This window comes from Peromyscus leucopus, chromosome 11, assembly GCF_004664715.2.
Source record: "Peromyscus leucopus breed LL Stock chromosome 11, UCI_PerLeu_2.1, whole genome shotgun sequence".
NCBI lineage: Eukaryota > Metazoa > Chordata > Mammalia > Rodentia > Cricetidae > Peromyscus > Peromyscus leucopus.
The window spans coordinates 66,720,932-66,739,347 of record NC_051072.1 but is presented as its reverse complement, the minus strand read 5'-3'; the positions used below and the strand labels follow the sequence as shown (position 1 = coordinate 66,739,347).

The following is an 18,416-nucleotide window of genomic DNA, read 5'->3' as shown; positions in this document are numbered from 1 at the left end:
GCCAGGGCCCTATGACCCCAGTGACACCTCATAGTAGCTTCCCTTCACATCTCTGAGAAGGTGGCCTTACGACAAGACACCCTCAGGATTCAGTTCAGTCTGCTGCGTTCCCCACCCTCTTCTTGTTTCCAAATGGTTGTCCACCTCCCCCACCCCACCTTTTTCATTTCAATATGCTAAAGTAAACGAGACACAGCATTTGACAGAGTATGATAACTTCACTGTTGGGAATAGGAAAAAAAGGATGGGATAAAGAAAAAGATCCTTTCGCCTCTCACAGCTGTGATTCAGTTCTGACTCAAAAGGAAGTGTGCCACCTACTGAATCACAGAAACCACTTCCTGTGGCTGTTTGGTTTATTCTGGAGGCACCAGGCCAGAGCCTGCCCTGCCCTGACCCTTGCCTAGCTCTCCAGAGCCAAGGCGTTCACAGCTTGAGGTGGTTTGGCCTGGGACTCTTGAGAACATTGCATATTAAATTACAAGTGTTTCGTTTCCTAGCAAGAAGTCTTTAGCAACATGAAAAGGAGCGTGTGTTATTTGCAAACCGTCTGAACCATTACTCAACCTGAATATCCCTAACTTTTTGCAAGGTATGTATTCTGGATGACCACTCTCCCGAGAGCTGATTGCACACTGACTCAGTTTTCCTTGCCGGCAGCTTGGGCGGTCTGTAGGGCGGCACTATCGCATGAGGCTCCTCGGGAACCCTTTAATCAGTGAAGCAACCCTGGATTTGTTCTCATTTGTTCCTAAACTTTGAGCAAGTGCTCCAAAGTTGCCTTGTGAGCAGGACCATACAACGCACAGAGGTCGGATTCCACAATGTCATCTCCAAATAGACTGAAGTTTTTCTTTTGTTTATTATTATTATTATTATTATTATTATTATTATTATTATTTAATCTTAGGTGGGCCTGGAGATTCCACTGTGCCTCAGTGTGTACATGGTCTTCCAAGCAGTAAAGTTCCAGAAAGGCAGTTCTGCGTGTAGGTCAATACTGCAAGTCCTGAGGATCGCTTCTGAAGGTGAAAAGGCTCGGCTCCTCAGGATGCATCCGAATCCCTAATGGCAGAGAACCACCACTCGTGGGCCCACTGATGACTGCGGGTCCTGATGCAGTGAGTCATTGGCCCAGGTCAGTCAGTAGCTGGTGCTTGGCACCCTGTCGTGCGAGGGGCCGCCTCTTCTGTGCCTACTCTGATTATCATTGCCCGTTCCCATCTTCTCCTGTGACTTGGGCTGTACCTGATAAGGCCAGCCATTTCCTCAGGGTATGACTGATAACCTTCTGTTTAATGATGGACTCCTCTGACCACACTGTCTCATCCTGTGTAAACTCATGCCTTTCTGTGGAAAAAACATAAAAATCATTAAAATGACCATAAGCTGAAATGTCCTGTCTAAAAGATACTAAGTCAAATACAAAGTGCTTAACAATTAAATATGTGTGAGCAATATTTTTCCAAGCATGAAATTATAATATTCAACATCTTCAAAAGTATCTATGGCCTCCATCAGCTCAGTCTTTCCTTTGTCCCAAGGTCACTGTCCACACATCTGACATGAAGGAGAGAACCTACCCCTCTCTTCTCAGGCCAGTTTAACACCCAGTACACTCTAGTTCTCCTCACCTGCCATCTGACGCAACAGAGAACACAGACCACATTGTGCTTTCAAAATCGAGACGTTCTAAACACTGTTTATTAAGGATTCGTGGCAACCACACAAGAGGATAAATGGGTTTGCCATAACCTTAGAAGCCTGACAATATCGAAAGCTTCATCTGCATGTGCAATTTTGTTAGTTTTTGTTTTCATCAATCATCCCAAGCACCTGTATCTAGTTTGTGACACCTGACCTATAGGAAATGCTAATAGTTATTTTATTAATAAACCTCAGAGTTAACTCTCCAGATAACAAAAAAACTGTTAGATTATTCTGTTTTCTATATTTTTGTTTTAAACATTTCTTATGAAGTAGTCACACACATATCATCCAGAAAGAACACAATTTTCTGTCATTAAGCTTTTTGACAAGGCCTCATGTAGTCCAGGCTGGCCTCAAACTCACGGCATAGCTGGAGCTAGCCACTGAGATCACGTGTCTGCGGCAGCGCACCTGGTTTAATGTGGTACCCAGGATGGGACCCAGGGCTTCCTCCCTGCCAGACACACACTCCACCTACTGAACTACATCCCTTTCAATGTTTCATTTTGTTGCTTTTTGTTGAATGTCACAGAGAATTATAGTGAACTCTTGACCAGCCTATTTTTTCCATTGGAATATTGGCTCGGGTAAGAAATAACATCAAGGAAAAATTGCTCTTTGGCAGGAAAAATGTCCTCTCTAAATTCTTGTGTGTTTTGTTTTGATTTTTCCTTAGTGACTGGAGGCCAGTTTCAATCCATGCCGGCACAGATTCCAAATTTTCAATCTGGTCTTCCTGAATAGTGAGTGAGTGCCAGAAATAAGATAATGAGAGAAATCACCACCAACACGTTTGCGCGCACACACACACACACACACACACACACACACACACACACACACACACACACACAGATACACACACACAGATACACACACACACAGATACACACACAGACACATAGAGATACAGACATAGAGAGAAACACACATACACACACAGACATATAGAAACATACATGCACACACATACACAGAGATACACACATAGAGAAACATACACAGAAACACCCAGACACACAGAAACACATATACACGTACATACACAGAGAAACACATTCTTTACACCCCTGGATGCTCTTCATGTGCTCTTCTCTGAAGCGATGGTCGGTGTAGCCCAGACCCTAACAAAATCACTGTCCTGTAACTGTTCATTGAAGACGACCAGCACCTGTTTTGCATACTTTTCCTTTTGAGTCAGGGTTACACCCTCAAGTCCATGCTAGTCCCTATATAACGCAGGCTGGCCTCAAACTCACAGCAATCCTCCTGTGTCATTTTCTTGAACGCTAGGATTACAGGCATGAGCTACTAAGCACTACTCTCTATTTTCCTTAACATTTTGAAAATTCCAATGTTTGGGGTAAAACAATGACTATAATTGTTAAAGAAACAATGATTTCTGTATTGACCTAGAGAATAAAAAAGGAAAAAATATTTTTTGGTAATCTGAAGAGAATAACATGTTTAGTGCAGTGGTAGCAGTGCCCTGAATGAAGAATGCAGGTAGCAGTGCCCTGAAGGATGCAGAGGGTGACAGTGCCCTGAAGGATGCAGTGGTGGCAGTGTCCTGAAGGATGCAGTGGTGGCAGTGTCCCTGAAGGATGCAGTGGTGGCAGTTCCCTGAAGGATGCAGAGGTGGCAGTGCCCTGAAGGATGCAGTGGTGGCAGTGCCCTGAAGGATGCAGTGGTGGCAGTGCCCTGAAGGATGCAGTGGTGGCAGTGCCCTGAAGGATGCAGAGGTGGCAGTGCCCTGAAGGATGCAGAGGTGGCAGTGCCTGAAGGATGCAGAGGTGGGTGCAGAGGGTGGCAGTGCCCTGGGCAGTGCTGAAGGATGCAGTGTGCAGTGGCAGTGCCCTGAAGGATGCAGTAGGTGGCAGTGCCCTGAAGGATGCAGAGGGTGGCAGTGCCTGAAGGATGCAGTGGTGGCAGTGCCCTGAAGGATGCAGTGGTGGCAGTGCCCTGAAGGATGCAGAGGGTGGCAGTGCCCTGAAGGATGCAGTGGTGGCAGTGCCCTGAAGGATGCAGAGGTGGCAGTGCCCTGAAGGATGCAGTGGTGGCAGTGCCCTGAAGGATGCAGTGGTGGCAGTGCCCTGAAGGATGCAGTGGTGGCAGTGCCCTGAAGGATGCAGTGGTGGCAGTGCCCTGAAGGATGCAGTGGTGGCAGTGCCCTGAAGGATGCAGTGGTAGCAGTGCCCTGAAGGATGCAAAGGGAAGCAGTGCCCTGAAGAATGCAGAGGGAAGCAGTGCCCTGAAGGATGCAGAGGGAAGCAGTGCCCTGAAGGATGCAGAGGTGGCAGTACCCTGAAGGATGCAGAGGGAAGCAGTGCCCTGAAGGATGCAGAGGGTAGCAATGCCCTGAAGGATGCAGAGGTGGCAGTGCCCTGAAGGATGCAGAGGGTAGCAGTGCCCTGAAGGAAAGGATGTTCTGCTGGACAGCTGAAAGAAGAGACATCCATATCAAGGAACGAGCATCACGGTTGGGTGAAGCCCAGCCCTGCAGTGAGGCTTGGGGAAGTCCCCTCATCTGAGATCTGTTTCTTCAGCTATCGAGTAGAGATGTCAACACCTGCTGAATGTTTGTTACTGTCCTTCCTAAAGGTTACCCCACTCTGTTCTCCATGATTCCATAGATCCCAAGACTGTGACAGCCAAGTCCCTCTCCTTAACAGTGCTACTCGCCTCCTGTGGTTTCTCACCTGCGTGGGGGAAGGGTACTTTCAAAGACACATTCAGTCAGACACTAACTGGCACTCAAGGTCGTTTGTGTTCTTGGTAAAGAAGGGATAATGTCTGAGGAGACTGTGATCTAATTACTAATCGAATGTTTGTTATGTGGGCCTAGTAACTTTTCTGATATTAGTTGACATTTGAATTAGATTCAAAACTCTGTATGAGTGTGTGTGTGTGTGTGTGTGTGTGTGTGTGTGTGTGTGTGCGCGTGTGTGTGCGCGCGCGTGTGTGTGTGTGTGTGTGTGTGTGCGCGCGCGTGCGCGCGAACTCATGGATGTGCACGCGTGTGTGCATGTATTGCTTCTCTGGAACCATCTATCATGTTTTCTCAGACAGGATCTCTGGCTAGGACCTGGGGCTCCATGGTCATGCTAGGCAGTCCCCCAGGATGCCCCTGTCCCTGGGGAAATGTGTAGCCTCCCGGCTCTGGGCAAAAGTGTAGCCCTTCCTGTGGGGGTTGAAGCTCAGCCTGAGGTCCTCATGCTTGTCCCACACTTGCTTTACTACCTGGACCTCTTTTGTTTGTTTGTTTTGTTTTGTTTTGTTTTGTTTTGTTTTGTTTGTTTGTCTTTTTGAGACCTGGCTTTGCTATGTAGCTGGCCTTGAACTCATGGACATCCTCTGGCATCAACCTCCCAAGTCCTTAGATTAAAGGTGTGAGCTGCCGTGCTCAGCTACAGTGGGCCATTAATTGTCCCATGTAGCTGGGAGTCTGGAGAAATGGCAGACCAGTGACACCACAGTGCCCCAAGGTTCCCAGGACTCTTCACTGTCTTGAAACTCAGGGTTGGAGTCTTCGTAATGCTAACCCCTGTGGCTGTAGTGTGGCTGCCAGCAGGGCACTGCTTCCTTGCCAGTATAGTCAATGCAGTAGCCATCCCTCTGCAAACAGTGGAAAAAAATCTCCTTTTTCTTAGCCTCACTTTGGTCAGTTGCTTAAGTCCACAAGGGGAGTCATGGAGTGGGTGGGGCTTCCTGAGCCTCGAGGATTAGCATTGTCACCAATAATCCGGATGATTTAGAGTTTACTTCAGAGGCTGGACAATTCTGGAACCACACTGCCAGCTACTCAGGGACAAGGAACAAGCTGAAATTTGGGAAGGCCAACTGCAATGTACTCTGCAGGATACAGATTCTGTAACTGAGCTATATGAGGGGGTGGGAGAGTGTTTGGTTGACCAAGATCACAAGTGAACCTAGCCATCCTCTCATCTCAAGGTTCACTATCTCCTGTGTGCTCGCGGGAGCTGACAAGGCCGCGAGGAGAAACTATACTGAGAGAGCCCATGACACTGGCTGTCAGGCAGAAAGTTCCTTTTATTCCTTTCAACTTTTAGTGGACCCCTCCTGCTGAAGGAGCAGATTTTGAAGTGGAAATCATGAAGGTTTTTTCTCCAAGACCCACTGCCCAAGTTTCTTCTTGTTAGAAAAGCAGGATTCCAGCCTGGCGGCGGTGGCGCATGCCTTTAATCCCAACACCTGGGAGGCAGAGCCAGGCGGATCTCTATGAGTTTGAGGTCAGCCTGGGCTACAGAGTGAGTTCCAGGACAGGCGCAAAGCGACACAGATAACCCCTGTCTCAAAAAACCAAAAAAAAAAAAAAAAAAAAAAAAAAAAAAAAAAAAAAAGAAAAGAAAGAAAGGAAGAAAAAAGGAAGAAAGAAAGAAAAAGAAAAGCAGAATTCCATCAGAAACGGTGCCTTATGCCTGTAAGCCTAGTGTTTATGGGGCTGAGACATAGGGATCCTGGATAAGTTCAAGGCCAGTTTCACCTCTGAACTGAGTTCCAGGATAGCCTGGGCTATGGCTGGAGACCCTGCCCAACAAAATAAAGCAGAACACAAATCCTTGCTTCCAGCCTAGTCCTCTGGAAGTGAATAAGAACAGAGACAAGAGCAAGCTAGAGTCTAGCACCACTAGTCCAGCACATTGATGACAAAGAGACTTTTATTTGTTGGTGTTGATGCAGAAATGAGCTTCTTGACTTCTGTCTCCAGGAGTTCACATCCAGGAAAATGGCAGACAGGAAGACAAAGTTTTGTTTGTTTGTTTTTGTTTGTTTGTTTTAATACAGAACTGTACCAAAGGATACATGCTCTAATACAATACAGCCTAACCCTAACAGTTCTTTGAAAATTTACAAGGGTTTGAATTTATTTGGAACCAGACTAATCCGAAGGTGCTTTGTAGATTAGATAAGAAACGGAACAGGGAATCATTCGAGACCGTGAAATGGCACCGGCTAGTGCCTACTGCAATGTTCTGCAGAGAAAGTGACCTTGAGACATATCTTTAATAATTTAAAGATAAAATATCATTTGGAAACAAAAACACGTCAGAAGATGCTAGAACATAAAGACTTCATTTCTGATGCTGTGCTTACCAGCTGGCCCTCAATACCCCCCACTCCCTCCCTTCTCCCTCCCCTTCTTCACCCCCCCACTCCCTTCCACTTCTTCCTCTTTCTCTTGTTCCTCTTTCCACTTACCTTGCCCCTCCCCCTTTTCTTCACTTAAAAAAGAGAAAGAAAAAGAAAAAAAACTTGGGCACAATGGCTGCTTCTGTACCATGGTAAATAAGAAGAGCCAGGGCAAGTGTAGATTCCATGGAGGAGTGTGACACATCCTGGTTAAGAAACACTGGAGTAAATAAACCTATGGTCTGAAACTTCAGGCTAAAGAATGTTTGCTAACATATTGAAGAAACATGTACATCTTACTAAAATCTATAAATCTATTTCTGCTTTTCTTTTCTTGCTCAGCATCTCCAAACATACTGAGTACCTATTAGTCACAGGAAAACATCTGTAAGATGTAGCAACTGGTGTCACCTTCCCTGTGTGGATCACAAGGTCCTTGGCAATCACTTCCATACCAGACCAGTGAGTATTGTTTTTCTTCTTTCCAGATGGATAAACAGAAGCGAACTGGAGATAAAGGCCAGCTTCAGGACCACACATTTCAGTCACCCAGTGAGAAACAAAGACCGCCAGTCTTCCTGCCCTTCAACAATAAAGATCTATGAAGCTCTCGCTGTCAACAAGAGTTCTGGAAAGATTACCCTGGCTGGAAGGCACAATGGGTCCACCCTCTGCACCACGGACTCTGCTTCCAAACTAAACCAAACCAAGACATCAAGAAATGTATCTGTACTGAATATGTGCAGACATTCACCCTCATTATTATGCTCCAAACAATATGCCGTAATAACTGTTTCACAGTATCAGCCCTTACAGTTAACCAGGAACATATGTGCATATACTACATGTAAGTACCATGGTATGTACACAAAGGTCCTGAGCTTCTATTGATTTGGGCATCAGATAGATATCTGTGGATAGGTAGCACATGTCTGTACTTACAGAACCTGAGAGGTGTCAGGAGGATCAGGAGTTCAAGGTCATCCTCAGGTTCAAGGCTGGTCTGGACTAGACGAGACCTTGTCTCACAAAACAAAACAATTCAAAATCAGTCTGAAACTGAGGGGCTCACCCCACTAGCTCTAAGCAAAGGAGAGAGGAGAAAAGCAATGTTTGGGGAAAGCAAGGTCTAAAAGAAAATAAATCAAATTTAGCTAGTTATCAAGGAATATTTTTTGCACAGCAAAACAAAAGCCAAATTGTTTTTCCTTAAGTAGCAATTCTTATCTCTTTATTGCCATTCATTCAGTAAACAATTATTGACTGATTGCCTTCAATGTACCAAAGATCACTGTACTAGAAGTAGAAACAGAATAATTAAAGCTAGAAATGTTTATAATAATAGCTAGCTTAACAGATACTGATCATTATTGGTGAGGGTGGTAAAACATCAAAACCTGGTGGGAACTAGCTTTTTCTTTGGGGCCACATCCATTATTACCACACAAATAATCTGTCTTGCAGTGCTCTTTGGGGGCGCTTTGGCCTCCCCTTCTGCCTGGTGATGCTTCCACCAATGAGAACAGCTTTAAACTCACTTTTCTTGTAAAAGCTGCTGGGGGTGACAGCATTGTGCTTTTTGTTTGATTATTTGTTTTGTTTTGTTTTTCCAGACAGAGCTTCTCTGTGTAGCCTTGCCTGTCCGGACTCTGTAGACCAGGCTGGCCTCAAACTCAGTGATCCATCTGCATCTGCCTCCCAATGCTGATTTAAGGCATGCACTGCCACCAGCCTGCTTTTCTGCAGTAATCTTTAAATAGTACTTTTTTCACTGCTCACTGACATACTAGGAAGATGTGTGCAATCAAAGACATGCTATCTTCATATTGTTTTAACGACAGCAGAAGTGGCCAGCTCTTCCTCTGCATTCTGTTTACGGTGGAGTGAGATGAGCGCACTGAGAATCAGCTCCATCCTGTAGCTCGTGGGGAGGCAGTGCTTTTTAAAGGCCTCCAGTGTTAACGTCAGTTCACGCTGGTGATGTGCTCAGATGTGAGGAAATCTTCCGGGCCAACAGTGGGAGGGAAGTGTTGAGGCCGGGTAGGGTGATGCAATATTTCTTAGTGTTGGTGAGGTTTTGCAATTTGTTTTTCAGTCTACTTGGATATCCAAAAAGGAAGACTCTCGTGTGTCAACAAGCACATGAAGTGAAGCCTGAAATCCTAGGAAGAGAGATGCAGAGTTTAAATGTGAGTCCACAATCACATTCATTTCCCTTGATGAGAAGTTGGCTGGAATCAACATTCAAGTCTTGAGAAATGCAAATTCTTCTCTGACAGGTTTACTAGCTTTCTTCATCCAAACAGTTAAGCCTAAATGAAGTCTAATCTAATAAGCAAACTTTGAGTTTTCTCCCCAGTCGAATTGGGAACAAGTGCAGGGAAGTTCAAATGGCCTCGTCAGGGTTTGTCCTTTATGTGGTCAGTGCACGCAGGGACATGGCCAGCCTGAGAGCAAGAAGCTGCGGCACACTTCCGGAGCTGAAGTAGGAACTGCTCAGATTGGAGAGCTGGAGAAGCGAGGTCACTCACCTCCTGTGCTGCCAATCATAACTTAAACTTGTGCTCTTCTGTTGTGAAATAGTCCATAGGAGAAAACCAATGAGAAAAACAAAAAAAAAAAAAAAAAAAAAAAAAAAAAGCAAACAGATTCCCATCTCTTTATTTTCTCTCAGCCACCTATGAACACCTCCCCGGGTACTTATCAGTTATTCCACTCCTTATTTACAGATGTCTGTTCCCACCTCTTGTCTGCACCCCTGGAAGAGTGTTGACATTTCATCTACACTAGGAAAGTTAGAAGAAGACAAAGTTCTACAATGGCATTGAGAATTGGAGCAATGGGGTCAGCACTGGCCTCAGTGGGGCAAGGGGCTTGCCTTCAAGCCTGACGATCACTTTAGTTACCACATCCTCCACGGTGCAAGGAGAGGAGAACTGTCTCTGCAAACTGTGCTCTGACCTCAGACACATTTTGATATGTGCATGCCAAATATGCAAATGTCAAACAAGTTTTTATTTTTAATCGTGTGTGTGTGTGTGTGTGTGTGTGTGTGTGTGTGTGTGTGTGTGTGTGTGTTGGAGGATATGCCATACACTGCAGGTTTTCTCAGAGGCCGGAAGGATCAGATTTTTTTTGCAGCTGGAGTTACAGGTGGCTGTGAGCCGCCTGGATGGTTGCTGGGAACGGCACTTAGTTCTGTGTAAGAGGAATACATGCTCTTAATCCACCGAGCCATCTGTCCAGCTCCCTGTGTATTTGTTAAAGTTTTTAATGCATAAAGAATGTGGACAATAAAACACAATTGTCTGGAAACATCAGCTTTAGAGGTAAGTCATTTCAACAGACTTCATACTTGGTTTGAAATTTGTCCCTTTGGCTGCCAGGTTGGTGACAAACATCTATAATCTCAGCCCTTGAGAGGCTGAGGCAGGAGGTGTCTGAATCTGAAACCAACCTGGGCTACAGAGGGAGACCCTGTGGAGAAAAAGAAGAAAGAACTTGTCTTTGTTGCATTTATTGGATAGACTTTAGAGGGTGTCTTGGTTGGGGTTTCTATTGCTGTGAAGAGACTCCATGACCACGGCAACTCTTACAGGGAAAATATATAACTGGGTTTGCTTTCAGTTTCAGAGGTTTAGTGCATTTCATCATGGTAGGACACGGCAGCATGCAGGTAGACGTGGTGCTGGAGAAGGAGCTGAGAGTTCTACATGTTGATCCTCAGGCAACAGGAAGTGAACTGTGACACTGGGTGCAGCTTGAGCACAGCAGACCTCAAATACCACTCCCACAGTGACGCACTTCCTCCAACAAGGCCACATCTACTCCAACAAAGCAACACCTCCTAATAGCGCCATTTCCTATGAGGGAATCACAGAGGGTTATTTTTTTTCTTCGACTCCTGAGTTTTTAGTCTTACCTTATTGCTACTTTTTGGGAGCAAGGCTTTGAACTCCTATTCCTTCCTCTGCCTGAGTGATGGAACTATATATAGACGGGGAAGTGCCATTCCATCCCTGGGAGACATTGTTTATGAGCTTGCTGGTGACTGCTAAAGATTGTACCTAGCTAGGACCTGTGCATTATAGGTAAGTCCATCCTCGTGAATTTAAAAAGAAGACTAAAAGAGATGTGTTTATCTACTTATCCATGTATTAATTTGTTTGTATTTTTCATTTTTTCCTATTTCTTGTGTGTTATGGTTCATGTGTAAGGGTGCACTCATGAATGTAAGAGGACAAATTTGGCTCTTGGTACTCTTTCCACTATGAGTTTGGGTGATCAAACTCAATGCTTACTCAGGCAGCACTAAACCATCTCACTGTCTCTGTTTACTTACGTTTGTATGTGTACACGTGGGGTATGTGTGTGCATGTGTGTGTGTCTGTGCGTGTGTGGAGGCCAGAGGTGAATATCACTTCCTTGGTCAACCTTCACATTATACATAAAGAGAAAGTCTCCCACTTGAGCCCAGATTAGCTAGTCTAACCTGCCAGCTTGCTCTGGGGATCCCGACTGCTTCCTAGGCACTGAAATGACAAGCAATAGGCTTCCGCTCCTACTCGACGGTTACATGGATTCAGGGGACCCAGCTGCAGTCCTCAAGTCACTTTGCTTGAGACACAGTTTATGCAACCCAGGTTACCCTACACCCCATTATGCAGCTGAGGTGATCTTGAACTTCTGATCCTCCAGCTTTTGCCTTCCAACTGTTAGGATTGCAGGCCAACACCACAAGACCCAGTTTTGGGAGGTGCTAGGAGTGGAGGCCAGGTCTTTGCGCATGCTAGGCGAGAGCTCTTGGAACGGAGACTCATCATTGTGTTTCTAGCAGTAAATTTGCCAGCTAAATGTAAAGTCACAATAACAGATGATATGGAAATAAAATGCAAATTTAGGATGTTATTGTCAGTTCCCGAAGCAAGCCTTTGAGATAATCTACATCCTGTGGGGTCTTTCACTATGTATTTTGTCAATATCCTTAGATTTACTATGTGTTTTCCTGTACTACATCGTGTTAATGGGAACTATAAACATGTTTATTTACTTTCAGTCGCAGCCCATTCTGTACAGATTAAGAATAATTCACATTCATTTTAAAGCCAATGCACATGACAGTTCTATGCAGAGAAAGAACATGATGATACTAGAACTGTGATAATGACACAATGAATCGCATGTCAGTAGCAACTTCCGTGAAGATTTAAGCTTGGTAGAGTTTGGAATTAAGAATAAAACTCCTCCTCTAAATCTCCTCTAGTTTTTTTTCTCCTCAAGGCCATTTTTTAAAAGTGAATATTACATCTCTTTCCTACGTTTCATCTATATCATACTAATCTAAATGTATAATATATTTTGCAAAGTATAAAAACTCATTTCCATGTAAAAATGTAGGCAAAGGAAGAAATCTGTTGGGATGAATGGCATGTTAGCAAGGTCTGCATTGTAGGAGGTTGGTCTCTCGTGTATCCTCTGGTCCTCTGGATCCAGAAGTAGAAGGCCGTGGTCCAGCAAGCCAGAAACTGCCTGGCAGCATCGACATCCTGGCTGGTGCTCCAGATAGGTTGCATTTTTTGGCTTTCACTCTGAACCAAAGGTTCAAGTGAGAAAACCAGGACTGAAGTGTCTCTTTTGCAGGAGCCAGGGTGCCCCCAGTTCAGCCAGGAGTTAGTTTGAGGGTGGAGTGACCCGGCACTCCAGGAGTGGCGCATGTCAGCAGGAAAGGTGCCAGGGCAGTGTCCCAACCACAGAACTGGGCTTGCCACAGCGCCCTCACTTCATTAATGTGCCGGATTTCTGGCCAGCTGGGCAGAGGTAGGATTAAGATGTGATTTTTCACGCTGCTGAGTCTGAGGGGTCAACTTTAGGAAGGACACACTGGGTGAGAGTCGGGCTGAAGCTGAGGAAGGAGTCCAGACCCTCCTCAGAGTACCAGGACGCACCCCTTCCCTGTCCTTTCTTTCTTCTCTCTCTTCTTTGTCTCCTTTCCTTCCTTCATTTCTTCATTCCTTCCTCCTTTTCTTTCATTTTCTTTTGTAAGACTTGCAAAGACCTCGCATTTTCTCCCTTTGTTCGTTCTTTCTTTTTTCCCCCTGCAGAACCAAATACTGCATCAGTGTTTCCCACCCTCCTGCATCCGATGGAAGCAAATCCCTCCAAACCACCTCCCGACATGATCTGCCCCCTGCAACGCTGGCATTTGATGTTCCATCCACCGTCACAGTGTTTTTAGAAAGTACAGGAGGGTAGTGCTTTGGGTTAAGTGCTCGTACTGTGGTCCAACAGAACAGGCTAAAATCAAACTGAAGTTCTATGTCACCAAACTGCAAAGAACCCATTTATCTGACCTTCTGAAAAACCAGGTTTAGAAAGAGAACAGAGATTTCTTAACTAAGTAATTTTCAGTTGCCTTGATAATTAAGCTAATTCTTACACAAAAGAAGTGATTTGAAGTAACTTTATGTTAAGCAATTAGGGAAAGTTACTTAAAATGACCCACTGGCTTTTCTCTTTTCTTTCTTTCTTTCTTTTTTTTTTTTTTGAGACAGGGTCTTGCCACACACAGGGAGGGTCTGTGTCCTGGGTACTGGGACTGTAACGTGGACCACCTTGTCCAGCCTGCCCCTTCTTCTTTGGCTTTTGTTCTTCCTAGCTTTTCTCTGTTCCTACAATCAACCTGCTCTGCTGAGCTCAGCTCAACAACTCATCCTACTTTATGGAATCAAGTGCTATGCAATCATAAGATGGACAATAAAATCAATTAGGATCATTCACTCGTTGTAATTAGTCCTTTGACAGATGTCAAAGGGGAGAAAATGAAACTTCATTTCGTCACTTCAGACTTCACAATGATCAGATGTGGGCTTTTCTTACCCACAGAGCAATTCTCTAGCACTCACCAACCGAGTGACCCTTGGTGCAGTTCATTAGGGTGCAGTCTACCTGGAACTAGTTCAAACCCCTCAGGCTAAGGGCTGAAGTTCAAGGTTGTAACCTGTATTTCTGAGGAACAGAGTACAAACCAAGGTTTGCACAGCCTGGTCTTTACATTCAGTATTTTGTTAGTACTGTTCACACATCTCAGGGAGGCAAAGCATTTCAGGTTCCTGGCTTATTATAAAGGTTATAGGCAAGCAGCTAGACAAGTGAGGTGGGTGGGGGAGGGGCAAGAGGGAGCCACAGTCTCCACTTCCTCTTTAGTCATAACCACCCAGCACATCCTAGATCCCTGGCCCAGAAGGGTCTCAAAACTTGCTTGATGGTCCCCCCGACCCCCTTTAAAAATGTTATGTGTATGTGTGTTTTGCCCACATGTATTTGTACACTACATGTGTGCCTGGTACCCTCTGAGGCTAGGAGAAGGCGTTGAATCTCCTGGAACTGGAGCTGCATGTGGTTGTGAGCTGTCTTGGGGGTGCTGAGAATAAAACCTGGGTCCTCTGGAAGAACAGCCAGTGCTCTTGAGCTCTGAGCCATTTTTGTAGGGTGTTCCGACACATCTCACCCCAGTTCCTGGAAACTTAAGGGTGGGGCCTACAATTCTAAACCTTCAGTCCTGTGATCCTTAGATCTCCGTGTGTCTGGCCCCAACCCGAGGGTCCCGGTAACCCTGCCCTACTCTGCCTCATTACCATAAACCCAAGTATTGCCTAAAAGGCACAGCTTTGTTTGTTTCGTTTAGGGAACAGGGTTTAGAAAGAAGTCTCATTTAGCCCAGGCTGACTAGAAACTCCTCCTGTAACTGAGGATGACCTTGAATTCCTCACTCCTTTGGGCCACACAGGCTTGTGTCTGTACCTGAACAATCCTATGGTTTTTTTTTTTTTTTTTTTTTTTTTTTTTTTGGTTTTTCGAGACAGGGTTTCTCTGTGTAGTTTTGTGCCTTTCCTGGAACTCACTTGGTAGCCCAGGCTGGCCTCGAACTCACAGAGATCCGCCTGCCTCTGCCTCCCAAGTGCTGGGATTAAAGGCGTGCGCCACCACCGCCCGGCAATCCTACGGTTTTTAAAGGAAACACTGGGCTGAGAACAGTATACCGCACATGTTTTGAAAGGGAGAAGACATCAGGGAGTTCCATGGGTTTTAGGAGCCTCATTATCTGACTTGAGGACAGACGGGAATACAGTGCTGGGTTGTACACATTGAAGGCAAAACCCACCCCTCCTGCTTTCTGGAGCTTCTCACCTGAGAGGTAATGACTGTCAACACTCCAATGACGTGTTTTGCTGAAAAACAACTCTTCTAGAGGTATGCTGTAAGTGTGTGTGTGTGTTTTCTTTGCTTTGTACTAAAATGAAATATTTCTCACAATGTAAGTGCAGATTGCAATTGGAGGAGAGACCAGCTATAATTTGCCTTCTTCCCCAGGGCTTGTCCTGTGCTGGGGTTCTGTGATCTCATGAAGGAAAATAAGGCTTGGGTGTCATCTGCAGGACCTAGAGCAGGCAGGGAGGGTGTAACCAGTGACATAAGAAGTGACTGAGACCGTGCAGTGCAGCCGTGACACTCAGGTGTTTCTGCTCCACACCCTTAACAAGGCTCCACACGAGTCAGCGGAGTATTTCAATGATTAAACTTCAAGGGAAATTGGAATTCAATTTTCCTGTGATGAAAACTTTATAGTTTACATTTATATCACTATTAGCACAAAAGGTAATTAGCCCTTTATGTAAAAAAAAAAAAAAAAGACAGCCTGATTAGTTGTTCACACGCACAAAGGGATGCTTTTCACACTTCTTAATTGCCTTTCTGCTAATGGAAGTGTAACTGCAAATCTTCAAAGCAGAGCACCCCTCCATCCCATTAGAGACAACACACCCTCAGTATTGGTGAAAAGGGACTGCTAGACTTGAATGTTTACGAGGACGGTTGAGGTTCCTACACTGCCCCCTTAGAGGACAATACGAAAAACAGTTCACACAACGTTCTCCTTTCCTACACTTCTCCCGGGTACCCACATCTACCAGGAGGGCAGTGGAGCATACTGCCCCAGAAAGAGGAGGTGTGGGCAGAGAAGGAAAGCCAGACACTCAGCAGCATGGAGAGGCTGGCGTGCAGAGGAGAAACTTGAAAGCCATCACTTACAAGAGACAAGGGGCTTGTAAGCTGCTGAAGAGAGTCTGAAGAGGCCAGGGCACCGGGGTTTCTGTCACAGACCAGTTTTGGCAAAATGACTCATTTCTCCAGCCCTGAGGGAGATGGAGATTTCTCCAGTCTGAAGGAGGGAAAGGTTCAAAGGGAGCCCTATTCAGGCCTCCTTGCTACCTGTTTCCAATCTAAACATTGTGGAAACTTCCCACAATGCTAGGATTGGATATGGAGAACACGGAAGTTCTCTGTTCTCAGAGAACAGCCCGAGGGGACACAGGTTGGAGCAATTACACATTCAGCAAGGTGACGCAGCATCTAGGGATGAGGGATAATTTGAGGGGAGGATCTGAGGCAGCCATACTCTTCCACAGGGTGAGTCTATTTTTATAATATAATTAATGACTTATTTTTCACTTATTATTTAGAGATGACACAGGTCTTGCTACCTTGCCTAGACTGGCTCGAACTCTTGCTCGTCTTGCCTCTACCTCCCTAGTAGCTGGAATTACAGGCAAGTGTCTCTGCACCTGAATAACCCTAGTTTCTCTAAGGGGCACTGGGAATGAGAGCAGCTCAGGGCCCAAAGGAGCCCGTGGGAAGAGGAGACAGAATGCCTAGCCCTGACAGGTACATCTACAACTTACAGACGGGCATCAGCATCAGAGGTCAGCAGGGCCACTTAGACCAGCAGGATCAAACGTATAGCCAGCCAGGTCCCCTAGTGCCCACTTGGCTCCAGGAAGATCCGTGCTCATTTTGATTAGCACCCTCCATCTTCTTGCTCCTTGCTCTTTCTCTTTTCCTCCTTTTTCCATAGTAACACATTCCCCAAATGGCAGCAAGAGAGTCGAGAAGAATAACCCAAAGTAAAAATTATCCCGATGAGAATGAGATCGGACTAAAACACACTTCTTTATTGACAATGCACATTGGACTCTTGAACTGGGTTACATAAAATCAAAAACAGAGAAGCCAAGCCACAGCCCTACAGGTCTTAGGTGGGAATGTTTTGTTCACTGTGATGTGCACAGACTGAATGAGTGCCTTGTCTGTGTGCTTTCCACAGTATGACAGACCTGAGAGGAAGACAGACCTGGGCTTAAATCATGGCTCATCCACTTAGCAGCTGAATGACCTTGGGCAGTTTCCTCAGTCTGAGGTTCTACTTCTGTAACCTAACAGCAGTGCTGTGAATATTGTTGTTGTGATTAAATGAGATATAAAACCATTAAGCATTTAGTAAAGACTATTTATCATCATCAACACCAGTGTGGTCATTATAATTATTATAATTATTGAATAAATAAACCATTCTTACTATTGTGTGTGTAAAATTTGACTGTCTGAACTTCTGATTGATATAATTACCTGTTGTATGCATGCACGTCACATCCAGCTCCTATTACTAGATATTTAGAGGCCAAAGAGATGTTCATGTAGAGGTTGTCAGTTTGGGTATTTAATGTGAATCTGTGTGTGTGTGTGTGTGTGTGTGTGTGTGTGTGTGTGTGTGTGTGTGTGTGTTCTGGTTTTATTTTGTTGTGGTGGTAAAACTCTCTGACTAAATGGAACTCAGAGGAGGCAAGCTTTTTTCCCTTTACAGGTGACAGTTCATTACAGAGGGAAGTCAGAGCAGGACCTTGAAGCAGAAACCGTGGGGGAGGAGAGCTTGGTGGCCGGCTTGCAGGCTCATGCTTAGCTGGCTTTCTTGTACAGCTCAGGACGACTTGTTTAGGAGATGGTGCCACCCGAAACTGGCTGGGCCCTCCTCCATCCGTTAACAATGCAGACAATCAGTTCCCTGCAGATACGTCCACAGACCAATGGGATCTGGGCAATCCCTCAATGCGGGTCCTTTCCCAGGCGACTCTAGGATATGTCAAGTTAAAGCTAACTAGGAAAATATTCATGCAATATATTAGGTTTGGGGAACAAGGTATTCTACCGTAGCCCAAGCTGACTTCAAATCCGGGCAAACTGAGTGATGGGATTGTAGGCATGGCCACTGTCCCTGGCTACATTTTAATTTGTATATGCTTACTTGTTTATTGCTGAGGATGTGCTCTCATAAAGGGTCATGCACATCTGGATTTGAGGAAAGTCAAAGCAAAGTTTCTCATGATCCAGGATAGAAATTTGCATCTTGAATGAAGAAAGCCAGTTCCCAGGCATTGTCTCTCACTCAGGTGGTGAGCAGCCCATAGGTTCCTGGACGCTTCTTCCTCTTTGCAGAAGCACGTGGAAGCACACCATGCTTGAGTCTTACCCTACTTCACACTGGAGAGCTCTGCTCGAAGCATGCTACCTGGCCAGGGCTCCTGTAGAAGAACTGAGCATAAAATAGGTTTATTATGGAACATCCATTTTCTTTTTTAACTTTAATTAGTTAATTTGGCAGAAGGGGACAGAGATCATGTCACTATGTAGATGGGGCTGCCCTCACATTTACTATCATTTTGTCT

At 45.2% G+C, this 18,416-nt stretch overlaps 1 long non-coding RNA gene across 1 annotated transcript; it reads left to right on the top strand.

Annotated features, from left to right (window-relative positions):
• The first annotated feature begins 306 nt into the window (after nucleotides 1–306).
• LOC119088745 lies at nucleotides 307–8,321 on the top strand. Its single transcript, XR_005092463.1, has 3 exons — nucleotides 307–592; nucleotides 911–1,138; nucleotides 7,350–8,321. It is a non-coding gene; the product is annotated as an uncharacterized LOC119088745 (long non-coding RNA).
• The last annotated feature ends 10,095 nt before the right edge of the window (nucleotides 8,322–18,416 follow it).